This window comes from Meles meles, chromosome 20, assembly GCF_922984935.1.
Source record: "Meles meles chromosome 20, mMelMel3.1 paternal haplotype, whole genome shotgun sequence".
Classification (NCBI taxonomy): Eukaryota; Metazoa; Chordata; class Mammalia; order Carnivora; family Mustelidae; genus Meles; species Meles meles.
In genome coordinates this window covers 58,307,747-58,328,247 of record NC_060085.1, presented here as the reverse complement: position 1 = coordinate 58,328,247, position 20,501 = coordinate 58,307,747, and the positions used below count along the sequence as shown (strand labels likewise).

Sequence of the window (20,501 nt, the reverse complement as noted above, 5' to 3'; positions counted from 1 at the left end):
GCTAGACAGCCTGCTTCCCCCGCTCTCTGCCTGCCTCTCTGCCTACTTATGATCTCTGTCTGTCAAATAAAAAAAAAATTAGGCTCTATGCCCAATGTGGGGCTTGAACTCACAACTTTGAGATAAGAGTCACATGCTCTAATGACTGAGCCAGCCAGGAGCCCCTGGACTGCCTCTTCTTAGAAGCTTTCTCTTACCTCCCCGGGAAATGTCTTGTTCTAGGCTTCTATATGTATACCTTCTCTAATTATTTATTTCCATATTTGGCTACCATTCTAGACCAAGAGGGCAGAGATTAGGTCTCCCCTGTCTGTTTACACAGCTGAGCAAGGTTGGGTCCAATTCCTTTTATCTCCTGGCATATAAGAAAGTGGAAGAAGACTGAAACAGGGTAGTAAAATTGCTGGTACAATTTAAAGGTTTAAGTTTACCAACTTAATGCTTTTAACATAAAAATGATGATGCAGTGTAACTGGAATATATTCAAGATGAATATAGAAAAGTTTTAATTTATAAATTTGTAGAACATAAAAAGTATTAATTCATTTCAAAAGATATTAGAAACTATACGAGAAAATGTTAATTTTATTCCAAATCAGTTCTCTACTTTTTATATTATCATGATACTCGATTTTTAGCTGTATTTTTAAAAAGATTTTATTTATTTATTTGACAGACAGAGATCACAAGTAGGCAGAGAGGCCGGCGGGGGTGGGGGGGGAAGCAGCGGGGCTTGATCCCAGGACCCTGGGATCATGACCCAAGCCAAAGGCAGAGGCTTTAACCCACTGAGCTATCCAGGTGCCCTTTTTAGCTGTATTTATTGTGAACCAGGTCAAACACAACATTTCCCAGACTCCCTTGCAGCTACGTGTGGCCATATAATGAAGTCTGGTCTATAGAATGTGGGAGCACGTGATATACACAACTTCAGGGGCTCCAAAAAGAGAAAAGGTATTTTCTTACTTCCAGTAGGCAGTGAGCCACATTGGACTGAGCAGACTGGGGCATGCCTAGGGATAGTTGACCAATGATATATTTGAAGGCTGGCTCCCTGATACTGCAAAGCAGGGCTATTAATAGATGAAGAAGAAACTTCTGTCTTTCTAATGTGCAAGTATTTAGGTCCTCTATTAGAACAACTTGAAAGTATACCCTGATTATTCCTGGTTCAGAACCAGAGTCTGGTTCAGAATAGAATTATATAATGAGTACCACTGTTTTGCAGGTGTAGTTTCCTTTGGAGACATCGGTAAAATTCTAAATGTAGGACCTGTTTGTAAATGGGAGACTCAGGCCAGTGTTATTTCTGAGTCCCTGTAACAGGTGCTATACTTTGGCCTAGAAAAGACACTCAGTATATAAAAGAATTAATGATCTAGGAGGTCATTTGTGTTTTTTACTCTATCTTAGGTGTTTTTATTTTAAAGATCTTATTTATTTAAGAGACAGCATGAGTGGTGGGAGAAGCAGAGGGAGAAAGACAAGCAGACTCCATGCTGAGTGTGGAGACTGACATGGGCTCAAAAACATGACCCTGAGATCAGGACCTGAGCCAAAATCAAGAGTTGGACACTTAGTCAACTGAGACACCTAGGCACCCTTCAGGTGTTTGTTGTTGTTTTTTTTTTTTAATAAGATAACCTGTTCCCAGGGGCGCCTGGGTGGTTCAGTGGGTTAAAGCCTCTGCCTTTGGCTCAGGTCATGATCCCAGGGTCCTGGGATCGAGCCCCACATCGGGCTCTCTGCTCCGCTGGGAGCCTGCTTCCTCCTCTCTCTCTGCCTGCCTCTCTGCCTAGTTGTGATTTCTCTCTGTCAAATAAATAAAATATTAAAAAAAGAAAGATAACCTGTTCCCAGATTTAAAGGAGTTGTAACAGGATATAAAATGGTCATTACACAAAGATGTCCATCACTGTGAAAGATCAGAAATAACCTAATAATAAATCAACATGGGAGAATTGAAGAAATCATGATTCATTCATTCAAAGGAAAATTGCAACCATTAAAATAAGGACAATTATGTTTCAATGTGTAATAAGCTTTGAAGTTTTGCTGAATCAAGAAAGATTATAAAATAGTACTCAAATTGGAAATTTGACTCTGTTAAGAAGCATGTACACAAAAAGAACAAAAAATCATGATCACTCACGGTGATCATGGTGCTTGGTCCTCTGCTGAGTCTTAAGGAATAAAACGTGGTCCTAGTGTGGCTTTCTGTTATGGTATCAGCCCCCAGTGATGTGCAATTGAATGTTTAACACCTGTCAGTTGGGGCGGAGAGAAACATTTTGCCAGTTTCTGTGGTGTAAACATTTCCACCATGGCTGGTTTCAAGCTACCAATGAACACCTAACAGAGATTGGGAAGAGATGTATGCAAGTGGGTCTTGAGGGTCAGTTCACGCTGGCTCCAGCATATCCCTGGAGATTTTCACCTCCTAATGTCTGACAGTTGGGAGGTGGTTCTTAAAGAAACAATCATTTATTCATGGAGTAGAATGCAATTCAATCATGAGAACATCATACTTCAGAATAATTAGTCTTATTTGAAAAAGTTCAGGGTTCATTTTCAAGTTTAAAAACAAGTATGTGTGAGTGAGGTCAGTGAAAATGGCAATGTAAGGACTCAAAAAATTGTCTCCTTCATAAAATCAACCAGAAAAACTGGCAAAAATGATCAGAATCCACTTTTTGAGGAGTGCGGAAATTAGCCAAAGGCTTGGAACAACCTGAAGAACACTTATTCAAGAATAAAGGTGAGTGTCAGTAAGAACAATGAGTTTTATGACATTTTAACTTGCCCTAGACCCAGCTCTTGTTCTCCAGGTCAAGAGCCTTCAAACATAACAACCTGTAGGGTGCCTGGGTGGCTCAGTCTGTTGAGTGTCCAACTCTTGATTTTGGTTCAGGTTGTCATCTCAGGGTTATCAGATCAAGCCCTGCTTTGGGCTATGCATTCAGCACGGAGTCTGCTTGAGATCCTGTATCCCTCTCCTTCTGCTCTTCCCCACTGTACTCTCTCTCTCTCTCAGAAATCAATAAATTAATCTTTAAAAAAAGTAACAATCGGGGCACCTGGGTGGCTCAGTGGGTTAAGCCTCTGCCTTCGGCTCCGGTCATGATCTCGGGGTCCTGGGATCGGGTCCCACATTGGGCTCTCTGCTCAGTGGGGAGCCTGCTTTCTTCTCTCTCTCTCTCTCTCTCTCTCTGCCTGCCTCTCTGCCTACTTGTGATCTCTCTCTGTCAAATAAATAAATAAATTCTTAAAAAAAAAATAACAATCTTCAGTCCTAGTATAGTGTGGCAGCTACCAAGGGAAAAGGAATGGAGCTAGAAGTCTTTAAAAGATGCATTTCTGGGGCGCCTGGGTGGCTCAGTGGGTTAAAGTCTCTGCCTTTGGCTCAGGTCATGATCTCAGGGTCTGGGATCAAGCCCTGCATCGGGCTTTCTGCTCAGCGGGGAGCCTGCTTCCCTCTCTCTCTCTCTTTGCCTGCCTCTCTGCCTACTTATGATCTCTCTCTGTCAAATAAATAAATAAAATCTTTTAAAAAAAAGGTGTATTTCCAAGTGATTTTCATTATCTGACTTGTCTGTGGTTCCCTAAAGACTTAAGTGGCAAGACTGTATTTGGCTTCACTTGGAGCTCACCCACTGTAGAAAGTTTTCTTCTTTTAGGGGATTTTATATATTTATTTATTTATTTTTAAGATTTATTTATTTTAGAGAGAAAGCAAGGGGGAGAGGGAGAGAGAGAATCTCAGGCGTACTCCCCACTGAGCTCAGAACCCCCTCTTTCACCCCACCCACACACACATGGCTCCATCTCATGACCCTGAGATCATGACCTTGAGATCATGATCTGAGCCAAAATCAAGAGTGGGATGCTGAACCAACTGAGCTACCCAGGTACCCCTAGGGGATGTTTAAAAAAAAAATGTACAGGCCAAGTGTTTTAACTTTGTGACTGGTAGAGGGAATAGATAAGGGTTGGGTCACACAATAGATGAAAAAAAAAAGAGGCTGAGAAAGGAAGAGTTAGGGAATAGATGTCCATAGGGGCTTTGAAATCTTCTACATATTCTAGGAAATCTAAAAGTTCATTCACACGCATAGGTCTGTGTGCCCAGGGATACACATGCTCAGGAAAGAATAAAAACAAAACAAAACAAAAAATAACAAAAACAAAACAAAAACCCCGAGCTCTCACCTTTTGGTTGCCCTTGAAGCAGTGCACAAGGGAATGCTAAGTGGAGTGTAACTGCTTGCCTGCACATGGAAAGCGTATCCTAATACACACTAAGAGCCGACCAACTGGGAGATTTGTTGATTCCAGGCATTTATAGAAATTTTTGTCCAATCATTAGCTTACCAGTAAGCTAACTGAATAAATGTCAGTGGCCTAATAAGACAAAGAATACAGGAATTATAGTTCAGGATAGTCACTTAACAGACAACTACCAGAAGCAGCAGTAATGACAAAAGACCCTGAGGAGGGGAGAATATGATATCTTGAGTTGCACGTTCAATTATTTAAAATGTCCAGTTTTCAACGAGAAAGTACAGGAATCCTTCCCAACTCATTTTATGAGGCTCTTGTCCTTATGTCCCTCTCCTTTCCCTGTCCAGGGACACAGAGGGGAGGATCAGTACATCTGCTGCCTAATGAGGGGTTCCACTGGGAAATGAGATGCTCATCGATCTTGCTTGTAGCCCTCCACCCCAGCTTGAAGAGTAAGTCTCATAGAACCCCCTCACCTTGGCAATTGTGGGGGAGGGGAAAACCCCAGTACTCCCCACTGGACCCTGGGCCTACAAGGATTCCCTGTCTCAGCTCTTTCCACACTTTTGCTCATTGTGTGTAGAGGAGGGTGAGTGACTGTGGTCAGGCCAGTCCTGCCGCTTCTCTGTATACTCCTGGGGCAGTGCCTGTTCTTGCCCCAGTCTTAGCAGACATCCTTAATCATGCTGAAATATGAGATCCTCAACTCTGTCCTCAATCTTGTATCTCGATCGTGGACACCAGGTAAACAGGAAAAGGCCCCTCAACATCTAGATCAAAGGCATTCACAACCTATCATGACCTGCTCTTTCTTCTTTGGTTTCCTTCCTGCTCCTGCTTCCTTCCCTCTAACTCTGTTCTCTAGGAACACTGAACAGTCAGCAGTTTCTGGAATGAGTTGTGACATGCTCTCTCTTTTCTCCAAACCTTTGCACATAGCTGTCCCTCTGTTGGCAGAAACCACCTTTCACCTTTGCCCAGCGGATTCTTTCTTACTCTTCATGAGTCACCTCGGCACTGCCTCCTCTGGGAAGCCTTCCATGACCACTCCGTCTCCCAGGCTACATCAGATGGCTCTCAGTGGCCACCCTCACTCCTTCGTTTCCTTTTTTTTTTTGAATTTTATTTATTTATTTGACAGAGTGAGAGAGATCACAAGTAGGCAGAGCAGCAAGAAGAGAGAGACGGGGAAGCCAGCTCCCTGCCGAGCAGAGAGCCCAATGCGGGGTTCGATCCCAGGCCCCTGAGATCATGACCTGAGCCGAAGGCAGAGGCTTAACCCACTGAGCGACCCAGGCGCCCCTCCTTTGTTTCCTTTATGTAATATTTGTCATGCTGTATTTGTAGCAGGGGCAGAAAGTAGTTTATTCTCCCACTTCCATAGCAAACAGCTGTTGCTGGAAGACAGCTCCCACTCCTCTTCTTGCATCTAGAGAAGATATGGAGGAAATGTTACAATGTCACAAGGCTGGAGGACAAAGAATAACTGGGAAATAACATTAGACAGGGTGATCCAGGAGGGCCTGAGTTGAGACTGAAATGGCAGGAAGGACACAGCCATATCAAGATCTTCAGAATGGGGGAGGGGGGAACTGTCGAGAAAGAACTAAGAAGGACAATGGTGGAACAAGTCTGATGTATCTGAGAAGTAAGAAGGCCAGTGTGGCAGGAGTAGGTTGACTGATCAGGGAGAAAGGAAGACTAGCTGGAGCAGGGTCCTTCGCCTCCCTACTTCCCTGTTTTGTTTTTCTCCATCACACTTACACCATCTAATAATACACTATATATTTTACTTATTTAGATTGTTTATTTTCTGGGGCTGCCACTAGAACCTAAGTTCCACGAGGGCAGGGGTTTTGTCTAATTTGTGCACTGCTCTCTCTCCAGGGCTCAGAACAGTGCACAGGAAGTGCTCAAACCTAGGCTTGTTGCATGAATAAATCCATGAAAAACAGACAAAAATCAAATGATGTAGGGCCTCGAAGACCATGGTAGTAGGGCCATTCCAGGCAAAGAGAACCAGAGACCACCCAGGGATGGCATGTGTTGGTTAATTTTTTATTCTAATTGCTCTGATTAAATCTTAATTGATATACCAGTTAACCACATTTTTTATTTGCTGAAGTGTATTCTTTTTCTACCTTCACTCTTACCCCCTCCAGAAAAGAAACATATGATACATGCAATTCTGTATCTTGCTTTGTCACTTAATAATATCTTAGATATATTTCCATATCAATATATAGAGAATTCTCTCACTCTTTTTTATAGTTGCATAGTATTCCATTGACTGGATATATTGTGACTTATTTAACCAGTTTCCTCTGATGGAAATTTAAATGAAATTTTGTGTGTTGGGGGGGTATTTACTTATGTGTCGTTTACTACACAAAGTAGTAAGGATCTTGAGAAGCTTTACTTTTCTCATGTTCTTAGCATGGAACAATGCTTAACACATGAGAGATTCTCAGTAAATAGTTTATTGAAAGAATGAAACACTCCTGGACTTCTTTTATGGGATATCTTATTCATACCCATCACCACTCTCCAATCTCTATTGTCAGCCCAGGCTACACTGAGGGACCCAGATTGCTAACTGCCCCCTGTCTGCCTCAGGGTCATCCACATCTCCACTCACCTGTTCCAGAGAGGTCGTCTGAGTCAGTATTTCCGGAAGTGAACTCCTCACTCCTAACCTCACTTTAACCTCCTTTGAACCTTCCAGGATCCAATCTTCTCTTTCTCTGACCTTGCAAGCTCAATCAAATAGTACCAGTTCCCATCCATGTCCCACTGATGTGACAAACTTCCTCAAGTGAGTTTTCTGCATAAATCAGTAAGTCACAATCCCTGACATTCCCTGTCCACGAAACCTCACATACAGTCCCAGCTTGGGCTTCCTCCTCTCTTGCTGCCAGCAGGACACCAGTTTAGTGGAACATTCTTAAAATAGCTGTCATCATGTCATTCCCTTAACTAACAGCTCTGAGGTCTGTGTCCCCCATCCCAAACCTGTTCTACCAAAGGTCTTTTATATAACTCTTCCCTTCCCCTTCATTTTCTGTAGGCCCTATTTTGGTTCTCTATCACTGTGTAACAAAGCAGCCCAAAACACAGCAGCTTAAAATAAGAATTTATTAGGCTCTCTTGGTTCTGTAGTTTGGCTGGGCTCAAATGAGTAGGTCTCACTTGGAGTCTCTTGTATGATGACAGTCAACTTTTCGTTGGGGCTACAGTCATTTGAAGTTTAATATGGCTGGACCTCCCAAATGGTACAGTTACACGGCTGGCAATTAATGCTGACTGCCTGCTGGGGGCCCAGGTGGGGCTGTTGGTAAGAACACCTGTAATGGTTTGGGCTTCACAAAGCATTGAGACTGCTTCCTGAGGAGCAGCTTCTACTGCCTGAGCATTTCAAGACTGCTGGGTGAAACTGTAAAGCTTCTTATGATCACTTCTGCTATATCCTTTTGGCCAAATAAGTGAGGAAGTCCAACCCAAATTCGAAAGGAAGGGAAGCAGATGCCATGTCTCAAAGGAGGAGCAAAGAATTTACCACCATCTTTAATCTACCATTGTCCACTGTCTGGATACAAATTATTTACATTCTTCCCGCGTGCAAAATATACTCACCTCCTCCCAAGGACCCTTAACGTCTCATCCCAAAACATCACTGGCTCATAATGGATCTTATCTTATAAATCAGGTCCAGGTACAGATTAGGCATGATTCTTCAAGAACAGCCTGTTGAGTACTATTCTTTTTGATCTGAAGACCTGTAAGCTACAGACAGGTTTTTGGCTCTCCAGAAACCTAACAGAGTTAACAGGCTTGAGAGAACCAAAGCAGACAATTTTTCCCTTTTTAAATTTACTGATTTATTTGAAGTGGGGGAGGGGCAGAGGCAGAGGGAGCGAGAGTCCCAAGCTGACTTCGGGCTGCGCATAGAGCCTGACACTGGACTCAATCTCACGATCCTGAGACCACAATCTGAGCTGAAAACGAGAGTCGGTCGCTTAACCAAATGAACCACCCAGGTGTCCCCAGAGCAGACACTTCTGTTCCCAAAACAGGGAAAACAGGAGTCACATACCTACCACTGAGCCATAGCAATTCTGAAATCCAGTTAGACACACATTGCCAGCTCTTTGATTAGGGTACAATCCTGTTCCCTGGGAATATTCTCTGCAGCTCTTGATTCTATCCTCTTGGCTCGTGGGTTTCTTCTGAGTCATCCTTCCTTTTCCATAAGAAGCAGCCCATTTGGGAAGCCACCTGGGAGGCTCAGTTGTTTAAGCATCTACCTTTAGGTCAGGTCATGATCCCAAGATCCTGGGATCAAGCCCTGAGTCAAGCTCCCTGCTCAGTGGGGAGTCTGCTTCTCCCTCTGCCCCTCCCCCTGCTTCGTCAGTCTCTCTCTCTCAAATAAATAAATAAAATCTTTTTTTTTTTTAAATTTATTTATTTGACAGACAGAGACCACAAGTAGGCAGAGAGGCAGGCAGAGAGAGAGGGGAGGAAGCAGGCTGTCCACAGAGCAGAGAGCCCGATGCGGGGCCGGATCCCAGAACCCCGGGACCACGACCTGAGCCGAAGGCAGAGGCCTTAACCTAAAGATATATTTTTTTAAGATTTTATTTATTTATTTGTCAAAGAGAGAGAGAGAGAGCAAGCACAGGCAGACAGAATGGCAGGCAGAGGCAGAGGGAGAAGCAGGCTCCCTGCCGAGCAAGGAGCCAGATGTGGGACTCGATCCCAGGATGTTGGGATCATGACCTTAGCCGAAGGCAGCCGCTTAACCAACTGAACCACCCAGGCGTCCCTAAATAAATAAAATCTTTTTAAAAAATGGCCCACATTTACATCCGAATAGACTTCTCAGTCAACGTCTTAGAAGGCAGAGGCTTTGCCTCTTCCTGTGTTCTCTAATTACTTATCTTCAAACCTATCATTTTGTATGGCTGCAGAATGGGGTGGAATTTCCATAATTCTTGGCCTTTGAGATGATTTCCAAGTTTCATTCCCCTGAAGACTCTGCAAATGGTACTCATTGAGCACCTGCTGTGCCCCAGCACTGTTCTAGGGATCAGGGATATAGCAATGAGTGAAACAAGACCAAAGTGCCTGCTGGTCATGCGATCAATCCCAGCATCCGGCTTCAGGCTCAGCGGGGAGTCTGCCTGAAGATTCTCTCCCTCTGCTCTTCCTCTCACTCTCTTTTACTCTCTCTCTCAAATAAATCAATCTTTAAAAAAAAAAAAAAGGCAAGCAGGAAGCAGTGGTGTTTTGTGTCTAAGTGTTGATAGGAAAAGGAACTTTCATTTTCAATAGGAAAGGCCATTCTCACTGAGAAGATGACATTTAAGTCAAGACCTGAGAAAAGTGAGGGAGTGGCCATACAGGTATATAGGGGAAGAGCTTTCTAGACAGAAAGAAATGCAACTGTAAAGGCCTGAGTTAAATGTGTGCCTTCTCTCTTCATAAACTAGTATAGTTTGAGCAGGCTGATCTGAGGGGATATTAGAAGGAGAATACCAGAGAGGTATTTGGGGGTCAAAGCTTTTAGTTTTAGTCTGATTTATGGGAAGAGTTTGACCATGAGAATGACGGTTTGACATTTTTATAGAATTACTCTGACTGCTGTGTTAAGAAATGGTAAGAAGTGATGTGGGAGCAGGAAACCAAGATTTTTTGCAGTACTCTAGGGGAGAAATGATGGAGGTTGAGACCAGGTGGTAATGGCAGAGATAGTAAGAAGTATCCAGGTTCTGAACATCTTTTGAAGGCTGTAGATGAGGGGCACAAGACAGAAGGGAGTTAAATTCATTTTCCAGGACTGCTGTAACACATCACCACAAGCTTGGTGGCTAAAACAACAGAAAGGTATTCTCTCTTGGACCTCAAATAGAAAACTCAAAATCAACCGCCCCCTTTTTTGGTCCTTTTCAGCTTCTGGGGTCTGTCAGCATTCTTTGGTTTGTGGCTATTCACTCAAATCTCTGACTCCATCCTCACAGGGACTTCTTTTCTCTGTGTGTCTGTACTCTGTGTGTATCTTTTAAGGACACCTGTCATTGGATGTAGGACCCACCTGAATAATCCAGGATGCTCTCATCTCAAGATCCTCAATCACATTTGCAAATACCCTTTTTCCGAATCAGGTCACATCCACAAGTTCCAGGATTTAGGCTTATCTTTTTACAGGTCACTATTCAATCTGCTACCGGAGACAAGAGTGGTTCCAAAGTTTTCTGGAGTGAGCAACTGAAAGAATGAAGTTTTCATGAACCAAGACAGGAAAAGACTATGAGAAGAGCATGTTGTTGAAGATGGAGATAAAGTTCTGAGTTGATGTGTTTGGATGGGACAGATTTTTGATAGGGTGTCCCACCCTCTTAAGAGCTCTACAGTGTACAGTTTTTATTGCCTCATCTTTGGTTCTAAGCTCAGGGAGTCTTGAGCTCTTGTCACCAGCTGCACTCCAAAGCCTGACCTTTACTGCCTACCTGCTTGTTGGACTCATTGTCCCACATTTTTCCTTAGGCTCTTCTTTCCAGCCTATCTCCCCCCCCCTCCCATTATCTTTTAACTCAGGCAAAAGACCTGAGGGGCATAACATTCCCTGATGGAAACCCAAATACCCCTCAATCAGGGCACCTGGGTGGCTCAGTTAAGCGTCTCCCTTCAGCTCAGGGTCCTGGGATCAAGTCACCTCTGGCTCTTCACTCAGCGGGGAGCCTGCTTCTCCCTCTCCCTCTGCCTGCCACTCTGCCTACTTGTGTGCACTCTCTCTCCCTTTGTCAAATAAATACAATCTTTAAAAAACAAACAAACAAACAAACAAACAAACGGTACTCCTTAAGCAATAATAACTGCCCAGACTACCCAGACCCCTTTGAACTTATCCCTCTACTCACACGTATGCAGATGGACCATGGAGTGGTAAAATGAGGTAAGACTTACCCTTACCTCATTTTAATAGTAAAGTCTCCACCCAAGGAGGAGCACAAGGCTTCATATACATAACATACCATGTATGTATAGGCATGTTTCCTTAAGGCACATGCACCTCCTTTCGCCCACCTCTACATAAGATGACAAGGCTCCCCTATCTAAATAGTCATCCTAACCCTAAATAAAAGGAATCCATTCCCCTTTGCTCTAGGAGCCACGGATTTGTAAATTACTCCCCAGCAATCTCCTTATTTGCTGCAAATAAGTTTACTTTGTGAGACAATTCCACCTGGTGCATCTGTGTGTGACTCGCTAAGGAGGAACCTCATGTTAGTTGGATTACGCTGGTTTTCCATTTACTTAGACCAGACGAAATGTTCTGGTAACGTCTAATTCACCTCCACATCTCCGTCACTCTGTTACACAATTGGTACAGTCATTTTCAGTCGACTAAATCATGCACATTGACATCCACCCTCCTTCACATCTCACCCTACCACTTACTGTGCGAGCGAAGTCGAACCCACTTGTAGCGGGTCTCTGTTCCGTATTTGCAAAATGGTGAAAATAATCTTTCCTTAAGTGATCAAGGACAAACGGAGATGTTCCAAAGGTGTACTACAGGGACCTGGTAGGGGCTCAGCAAATATGGGTACTCTTCCTCAACCCAATGTAAGTTTGTCAAATAACCACTCTTTTCTCTCCCACTGCTTAGAGACCTCCCCCTGAGAAAGTCTCTGCCTAGAGCATGCAAGCTTCGTTGATTCTGAAGAGCTCAAGGCACACAGTAGGACTACTTAGTTGGCTGATCGGTGCCTTCTGCAGAGTACTGTACTGTAAGAGCCAGTTTGCTCTCGTCCTCTCTTCCCTGGCATTCATTATTCTGGAGGAACGCGGGAGTGGGAGCGAACGCCGAGACAGCTGAAACGGCTGAGACAGCCCTGCGCGGATTCAACATGGCGCCGTTCTTCTCATTGTACAAGCCTCAAAGATGGCAACAACCAATTGGGGGCAGACATGTTTGTGCCACGTGATCCAGGCTCAGCCCAGAAGCGGCCGGAACGTGACGCAAGATTGAGGCGGGGCTCCTCCCCCGCACTCTGGGCGTCGAGAGTCTCGTGACAAGTACTTCCGCTCGGGGCGGCGGCGGTGGCGGAAGTGGGAGCGGAGCCGGAGTCTTGGCCATAAAGCCCAAGGCGGCGGTAGCGGCGGCGTTGAAGGCTTGGGGAGTGCCGAGGAGGCCGCTGGAACCGGAACTTGGACTTCTCTTCAGCCCCTGTCCTCCCTTGTACTTCCTCCTCGGCGGGAGCCTTAGCGACGCGCCCGGCCCGGAGCCCCAAGCGGAGCGGCCGCGGTAAGCAGCGGGCCCAGCCTGGCCGGTGGCCTGGCCCCATCCCCCTCCTCAGCTTCTCGGTCGCCCGGGCCTCGCGTCGTCCCTATCTTGGGTAGGCTCTGGGCCCTGCGAGGCCTCGCGGGGAAACCCTGCGTTGCTCAGGGCCCAAGAGCAGGCCCGGACCGCACCCGGCCGAGGGGGAGGTCAGAGGTCGTCGGGTGTGACCTCTGGCCGGGTTGCCGGCCACAGGCTGGCGGTCCCGGACGCCTCGTTTGTTGGTAGCGTCAAGAACCAAGCCGGGGGTCTTCTGATTTGGGTGGCCTCTGGACACTGCGGGCCTGCGCTGCTGCGGGACGCGCTATTGGGCTGAGTCCCTTGGAGCAGCGAGCCGGAGTTTGTCGGAGTCGACCCCGCCCGCTGCCTTGCCAGGGGACGCTAGCCCGGGCGCCCCGGATCGCGCGGGCCTTGTTAACAGGCGCCCGGACTGAGCCACGTTCCCATCTGTATCTCAGTGAACAGCCTGACCCTGTTAGTGAGAGAGGTTCTCTGAAGGCAACTGAGTCAAGGCAGTGAGTCAGGTCACGTGCATTGGGCTCGCCCCAAGCACTTGTATACATGTGAGACGCCTCTGGCTCCGGGACACAGGGAGCTTTTTGTCCTAAGTGTGTTGTGGTAGATCCCCAAGGAAGTTTTCAAACTTACTGGGGGAAAGATGGTGTTTGGTCTCCACCGCGTTGAGGGACCTCTTACTGCCTTAAATCAAAGCTTGATGCCAGGTGTTTCTTTCGTAAAAGTGGAAAATTGAGAATAATAATAGCAAACATTCGAGCGCTGGTTGTGGTCTCGGCAGCATGGCAAGACCCTTGCAAGGATTTTTACGTTGAAGGCTCAGAACAGCCCTTTGAAGTACCATTATTGTCAAAAAACGGAGAGATTAAGTTGTTTGGCCAAGGTCACACAGATAGATAAGTTAAGGAGCGAAGGTTCAAGCTGAGGCAGTCAGATTCCAGAGTACTGTACTCGACTGGTCTTTGGGTTGTACTGCTTTCCGATGCTCCTGAAGTTTGTGATCTATCTTTTGCCACCCGGTGCCTTCCTCTCTGTGCCTCCGTTGTTTCTAGTGATCCCATTTGAAATGTTCTGCTTTTACCTTACAGCCACCTTAGTTCTACATTAAAATCATGAGGTATTCCAGTTGCGGTTGTGACTTTTAACACAGGTTTTTTTGTAGTGTACTGCTAATATTAGATGCTCTACAGTTTTAGCGAAGTGCTTAAATGAGGTCTGAAAAATGTTGTTACATAAAGGTTTTGTCAAACGAATTAAGCCTGGCAATCCTGCCATGTGAACCTTTCTTAAAACCTTAGTACATCAGTATCTGGCCAATTAGTTCTTTCCTATTGAAAATACTCTGTCTTCTTTTGGATTCCAAAAGAACAAGCTCTTGTCTCTTCCTTGTGACTTAAGCAGCTGATTAGCCGCATGACTTCTCATCTATGGATTAATAGAGTCTCCTATTAGTGTGTTTCTCTTCAGACTTGGGAGAGTTTGCTCAGATTTGAATCTAAGAACTGGAAGGTGAGTTTTGAGTACTTCTGAAGATACCATCCAAGCTTAAGCTTAGTCCTCCCAACCCTGTTGTATTCTAATTTCTTTTTTTTTTTTTAACTGTTCTACCTAAACTGATATATTTAAGTGAGTAAATAGTATGGTAGTCTTAAATGATGTTTGAATTTAGAGAGGAGAGTAATGATGAGCACCTTTTCATTCATTGAGATGTTTTGAGCATCTACCATTTCTTAGGCATTACTGCTTATTGAGTCAGGGATGTAGGTGTGGTTATTGTCCTAAAGGAATTTAAAAATGGTGTGTGATCACAGCCAGGAATTCTGTTGTGGAATGGCTTGGTGGTAGAACCTGAGGCTTTTGGAAAGAGGAGTTGTTTCTCATCTCAGCAAGTGAATCCATAGGAGGCAGTCTGGTAGAACACCAGACTCTTGAAGCCAACTTGAAGGCTTTGTTAATTGTAACAGCATTTGTGTGGTTTGCTCTTGAGAGTATGGAAGATAATCTTACAGTTTCAAATTGATCCTGTCTTTGGAAGAGAAACCTTCAACACTAGTTTTTCCTTTTGCTCTAGTGGCCTTTTTTTGTTCACTTGAGGGAGTTCATGTCACTGCCATTTGACACTGCAGATGTTTGCTGCTGTTGTCGTGTTGTTTGAGCAAAGGCACATTTGGCATGCTGGATTTTTTTTTCCTTCAGCTGATGAAGAAAGTTTAATATAGTGCCCACCAGTTATAATGCCAGTGTTTTACTGAATAAAGCCCCATGCCACGGCATCTCATACAACTGCTCTGGCTCCTCTTTAAAAGATGAGTTTTATGTTCATGGTAGAACTGCACGAGTAAACAAACAGAAGGGTAGAATGTAGGAGAAAGCACTCTAAAAATAGTTTTGTAGTCTTTCTCTCCAGGTAATTGTTAACAATCACTTGGGCATTTGCTTGTTATGTTTTGTTTGTGCCAACCAGGCCTAAGCCCCCAAATCCCATAATCAAAGAATGTTGCTTTATAGTAAAGTATGGCTTTGAATCTGATTCCAGACCCCACACCAAGTGAAGCACAGGGTTTTGGTTATTTGATTAGCTTCTAATAAATCTCCAAAGAGAATTGTACTAATATCATTTCTGCCCTTATATTTGCTATTAGCCTTTCTGTGCAAAGGGGTAGCAAACCGAGACCGCTATCTTATGATAGTCTTCTTATGCACTGTTCCTTTCTGAAATTTGACATGTTTGCTGTTACTCTTGTGGTCAAATTGTGTAACTGTGCATCTGTTCAATTCAACAAATAAGGCTGGGTATTTGACTAGATACTGGACTAAGAATTATAGGCAAGGTTTTCTGGGGAAGTAAGGAGGAGGAATCCTCCTGAGTAAGGCTAACCGGTGGTTCCCCTTGGTACTGATGTCATCCTCTGAAGGAGACTGAAGCTCTAGAAATGAGCACCCCCCCCACACACTTGCGGCTGCTGGCTTTCTTGCTGACTCTCATCTCCCTTGTAAGGTTGCCATTGTATTCTCAGCCATCCATTCCTGGGTTACCAAGCATCGATCCGTGAGTGCCATCTAGTAGAGCTCTGTGCTTCTGTGTCTGCAGTTTGCTGCAGACACATTTTGCAATGTGTTGATCCCTTCAGTTATTTGTTCTCACATCTTCTGTTTTTTGCTTTTTCCTAAAAAAACACGGAGAAAAAGTTTGCATTAACGTTTTAAAACTTCTTAATGGTGATTGTGGGCAGTGTGATTTGTGAATCAAAGGTAAAAATGATGTGTGGTGGGTGAAATCAGAACAGGCTTTTCAGCAGTGCCTCTGACTAGTTTCAATTTTAGTACTCGGGCTGTGATTTCAAAAACAAATTTAAGAATAGCTACTTGCAAAATGTCTCTGTGGGGGAGGAAGAAAACTTGGGAGTTGGTTCCAGTGGTGACATACCGTGTTGGCCTTGCTCATTTGCCTGAGGATGCAGTACTTAATGCAGGGGACCTCAAGCCTCTCCTGGGCTGTCTGTTTTGGTGATGTCATCACTGCCGTGGAGATCAGTCTGACTGATTTTGTTGTCCATTTCCTGGTCGACTTGGCCTGCTTGCTGTCAGGGCAGAGCAAATCCAAAGAAGCATATTAAGGGAAGCCTGGGGACCTGGGCAGTGTTAGGAATTCTATAACCTCACTTGGCTCTCAAAATGAACTTGCTTGTGTGACTGCTGCCAGACATGGTGAAGGAGCATCTCTGTTCTCCCTGACCCTGCAAGTAAAGATGGCTTGTGCTTGCTGCTCTCTTTTCTGGAGTTATCCAGCTCAGTTCAGTAATCCTTCAAAAATTACATTGTGAGCTAAATAGTTACCATTGGTTTCTAATTTTTGTATGCAGTTTTGATCTAAAGTCTGTTTCCATTTGGTGAGCTTTTAATTGGAGTAATTCAAGAATGTATGATAAAGCCAATATGAATTAACTTTTAAAAAACCCAGTTGTAGGGGCGCCTGGGTGGCTTAGTCATTAAGCATCTGCCTTTGGCTCAGGTCATGATGCCAGGGTTCTGGGAGCAAGCCCCACGAGTCCAACATTAGGCTCCCTGCTTGGCTGGAAGCCTGCTTCTCCCTCTCCCACTCTCATTGCTTGTGTTCCTTCTCTTGTTGTGTCTCTTTATCAAGTAAATAAAATCTTACAAGAAATGAAAAATAAAAACCCAGTTGTAATAGCACAGACTTTATAAAAAGTAGTGCCTCTAATATATGGTATTTAGTCAGTCTACCAACAGTGCTCTTTGTACTTACAGATCTGAAATAACCCTGGGTCATCTGGACAGCCCACAAGTTCACAGCCACTCTTAAAATCCTGTGACCTCTGCCATTCAGTTGACGGTTGTTAAAGAGTATTAACATTTTGTAGAAAACCTTCTTATATGATATTTGTCTTTAGATGCTTTTTAGTGTTTGTGTAGTGCTTACTATTCACATAGGATTTCATTTGGTCCACACAGCATCTCTGTATGCTGAGAGGGTAGCCTTTTCTGTTTTTCTGCGTGAGATAGTTCTGGGCCTCAGGTGGTTCAGCTGCTAGAATGTTAATCTATGTCTGCTGAAACACATAGCTATTTTTTTTTTTAAGATTGTATTTATTTACTTGACACAGAGAGAGCACAAGTAGGCAGAGCAGCAGGCAGAGAGAGAGGGAAGCAGGCTCCCCGCTGAGCGGAGAGCCTGACGTGGGGCTCAATCCCAGGACCCTGAGACTGTGACCCAGGCCGAAGGCAGAGGCTTACCCCACTGAGCCACCCAGGCACCCCAACACATAGCTATTTCTGATGTACCAGTCTGCCTTTTTGATTATACATGATGCCTTTAAAGATCTCAGCATTTGACTCTTTGTAAAAAAAAATGTATTTTTCTTCCACTGCCTTTTTTTTTTTAAGTTTTTATTTATTTATTTGACAGAGATCACAAGTAGGCAGAAAGGTAAGGGGAGAGAGAGGAGGGAAGCAGGCTCCCTGCTGAGCAGAGAGCCCAACGCAGGGCTTTCGATCCCAGGACCCTGAGATCAGGACCTGAGCTGAAGGCAGAGACTTAACCCACTGAGTCACCCAGGCACCCCTGTTCCGCTGCCGTTTATTTATTTGTTTTAAAGTTTTATGTTTTTGTTATCTCTGTACTGACCATGGGGCTCAGATTCAAAACCCTAAGATCAAGAGTCTCATGCTCTTCCAACTGAGCCAGCCAGACACCGCCTGCTACCTTTTATTTAAAATTACATTTCTCCGGTGCCTGGATTGCTCAGTAGGTTAAGCGGCCAACTTGATTTCTGGCTCAGGTCATGATTTTGGGGTCCTGGGATAGAGCCCTGTGTCGGGCTCTGTGCTTAGCAGGGTGTCTGCTCTAGGATTTTCTCCCTCTCCCTTCCTCCTGCTTGTGCCCACATGTACGTGCTCGCTCCCTGTCTCTCAAATAAGTAAATCTTTAATAAAATAAATAGTAAGATAAAATGACATTTCTCTTCTGCTAATGATTAAACAAGCCCCCTTTTTTTTAACAAGTCCATTCTTTTTAAGAAAAAAAAAAAAAACTAAGGAAACACAGAAGTAAAAAGAAAAAAAAATCGATTCACTGTCCACAGGAAGACACTGTTAACTGGTTGTTTTCTTCCTGTGAATGTATACTTTAATATCTTTGTTTTGTGAAGTTGAATAAAATATGGTGTGGGAATTTAACAGTGGTGGGGGAAGCTGAATAGTCTTGCATCTTTGACCTTTGGGATCTCTCCTAAAAAGGGGATAGGAAGCTGAGGATTATGAGACTAGTTGTGTTTTTTCAGATGTTTCATGACAACAGGTGAATGTGATGCATTCAGTTTAAGAATAAAGTTACTTGGGGTGCCTGGGTGGCTCAGTAGGTTAAGCCTCTGCCTTCTGCTCAGGTCATGTTCTCAGGGTCCTGGGATGGAGCTCAACAGGGAGCCTGCCCTCCCCCCACTCCAACCCCCTGCCTCTGCCTGCCTCTCTGCCTACTTGTGATCTCTGTCAAATAAAAAAAAAAAGAATAAAGTTGTTTGGCATGGTGACACTAGATAAGTATAGGGTGCCCTTATTTTTTAAGTAATTTTTCATTTCTGTATGTGAGTAAACTTTGAATTTGAAGTAGAACATACTTAAGAAAAGCACACAAATAAGTGAACTTGCAGAATTTTTATAAACTTAGAAGCTTCATTGTGCCTCCTTCCAAGTCATTATCCTCCCCTCCTCCCAGGTTAATGAGTCTGATTTTTTTTTTTTAACACTGTAGTGTGATTTGCTGGATTTGGACTTCGTGTAAGTGGTGTTACACACTGTGTACCCTTCTGTGTCTGGTTTCTTTGTTGTTGTTCGTGAGATTTTGTATTGAGTGCAGTTGTAAACTCCATTTTCATTGCCCAGAAGTATTCCATTAGTTGGTATACCATAATGTAGTTATTAACTTATTGATGCTTATATGGGTAGCTTGTAATTTGTTGCTGTTAAAATTATGCTGTATGAATGTTCTTGTGTCTGTCTGTCTGATACATGTACACATTTCTATTATGTGAATCCCGAGGAGTGGAAAGGCTGGGTTTTAGAGTATGTATCTGTATTCTTTTGCTGGGGCTGCTGCAACAAATACCACAGACTGAGTGACTTACCCAAAATAAATTTATTTTCCCATATTTCTGGAAGCTGGAAGCTCAAATTCAAAGTGTTGGTCAGGTTGATTTGTTTTGAGACTTCTTTTCTTAGCTTGTAGATAGGTGTCTTTTGATGTCCTCCCATGTTCTTTCCTCTGTACCCATCTGTGTCCTAGTCTCTTCTTAGAAGGACATCAGTCATACTTGATTAGGGCTCACTTTCATGACCACGTTTAACCTCAGTCCCGTCTTTCAAGGCCCTGTCTCCAAAGGTGGTCACATGTTGAAGTGATGGGGCTTAGACTTCAGTGTATGAGTTTGGCGGGGATTCACTTCATCCCATCCCGGTGTCTGTTACACCCTGGCAGATACTGTTGGTTGTGCAGTTGTTGCAGCCGCTTTTGCTCCCAGTAGCAGCATTTGAGAGTTCCACATACTCCACGTCTTTGCTAACACTTGTCTTCTTTTTCATTTTTTTGCCCCTCTGGTAGGAACCCATTTTTTTTTTTTAATGGCCCCATTCAGTTACCAATGTAGGCAGTCCTTGAGGGAGTAGAGAAGGTGTTTCTACAGCCGAGTATGTTACAGTTTGAGACAGCCTCTTGTAAATGTCTTGTAAACCCCACAGGGTTAGAAAAGCAGAATGGTTTCAGTCCAGTGAGTAGTTAGTCCTCCATAGTTGCCCTTGTGGATTAGTTTTCGCATTTATAATCTGGATCCATTCCTGGTGGTGGAATTGGCCCAAAAGTATCATCTGTGGGATATAAATCTAGCCATAATAAATGTTACTTTCATTCAGACTCTTTGCTCTGACATTTGAGTTCTTAAAATACTGGATTCCTTCATACACATGTTAGAAATAGGCCTGTTTGCATGTTCTGACTGTCCATTTAGATATTGGTGTTTGACCAACAGCTTTCTGGCTTAGTGATCTTGAGCTTTTTTGTACATATGCTATAGACCTGTGTTTGGTGAGAATAATATTACATGATTTTACCCTTCCCCCTCTCTAAACTCCTGGGGGGGGGGCAGGGATGAATCATTCTGAGATGGAGCTTGAAATATTACTCAGTAAACTTAATTTTTTTTCCACCAGTTCTAACTTTGCACAGTAAGTTACTGTTTGTAGCATGTATGTTATGCTTCTGGGCCAGTGATTAATATGTAGAGCTTTCCTGAATGCTAAACTGTGTTCTGTATTCATTTGACAGGTTTATATTGTCTAGTATAAGAAAACACTG

At 44.0% G+C, this 20,501-nt stretch overlaps 1 protein-coding gene across 1 annotated transcript in view; it reads left to right on the top strand.

The window, feature by feature from the left end:
- Positions 1–12,365: 12,365 nt before the first annotated feature.
- The window catches only part of RAB7A (RAB7A, member RAS oncogene family), a 72,175-nt gene continuing 64,039 nt past the window's right edge, over positions 12,366–20,501 (top strand). The window contains exon 1 of the mRNA XM_045990899.1: positions 12,366–12,589. The gene's annotated coding sequence lies outside the window, so the exon portion shown is untranslated. The remainder of the gene's footprint in view (positions 12,590–20,501) is intronic.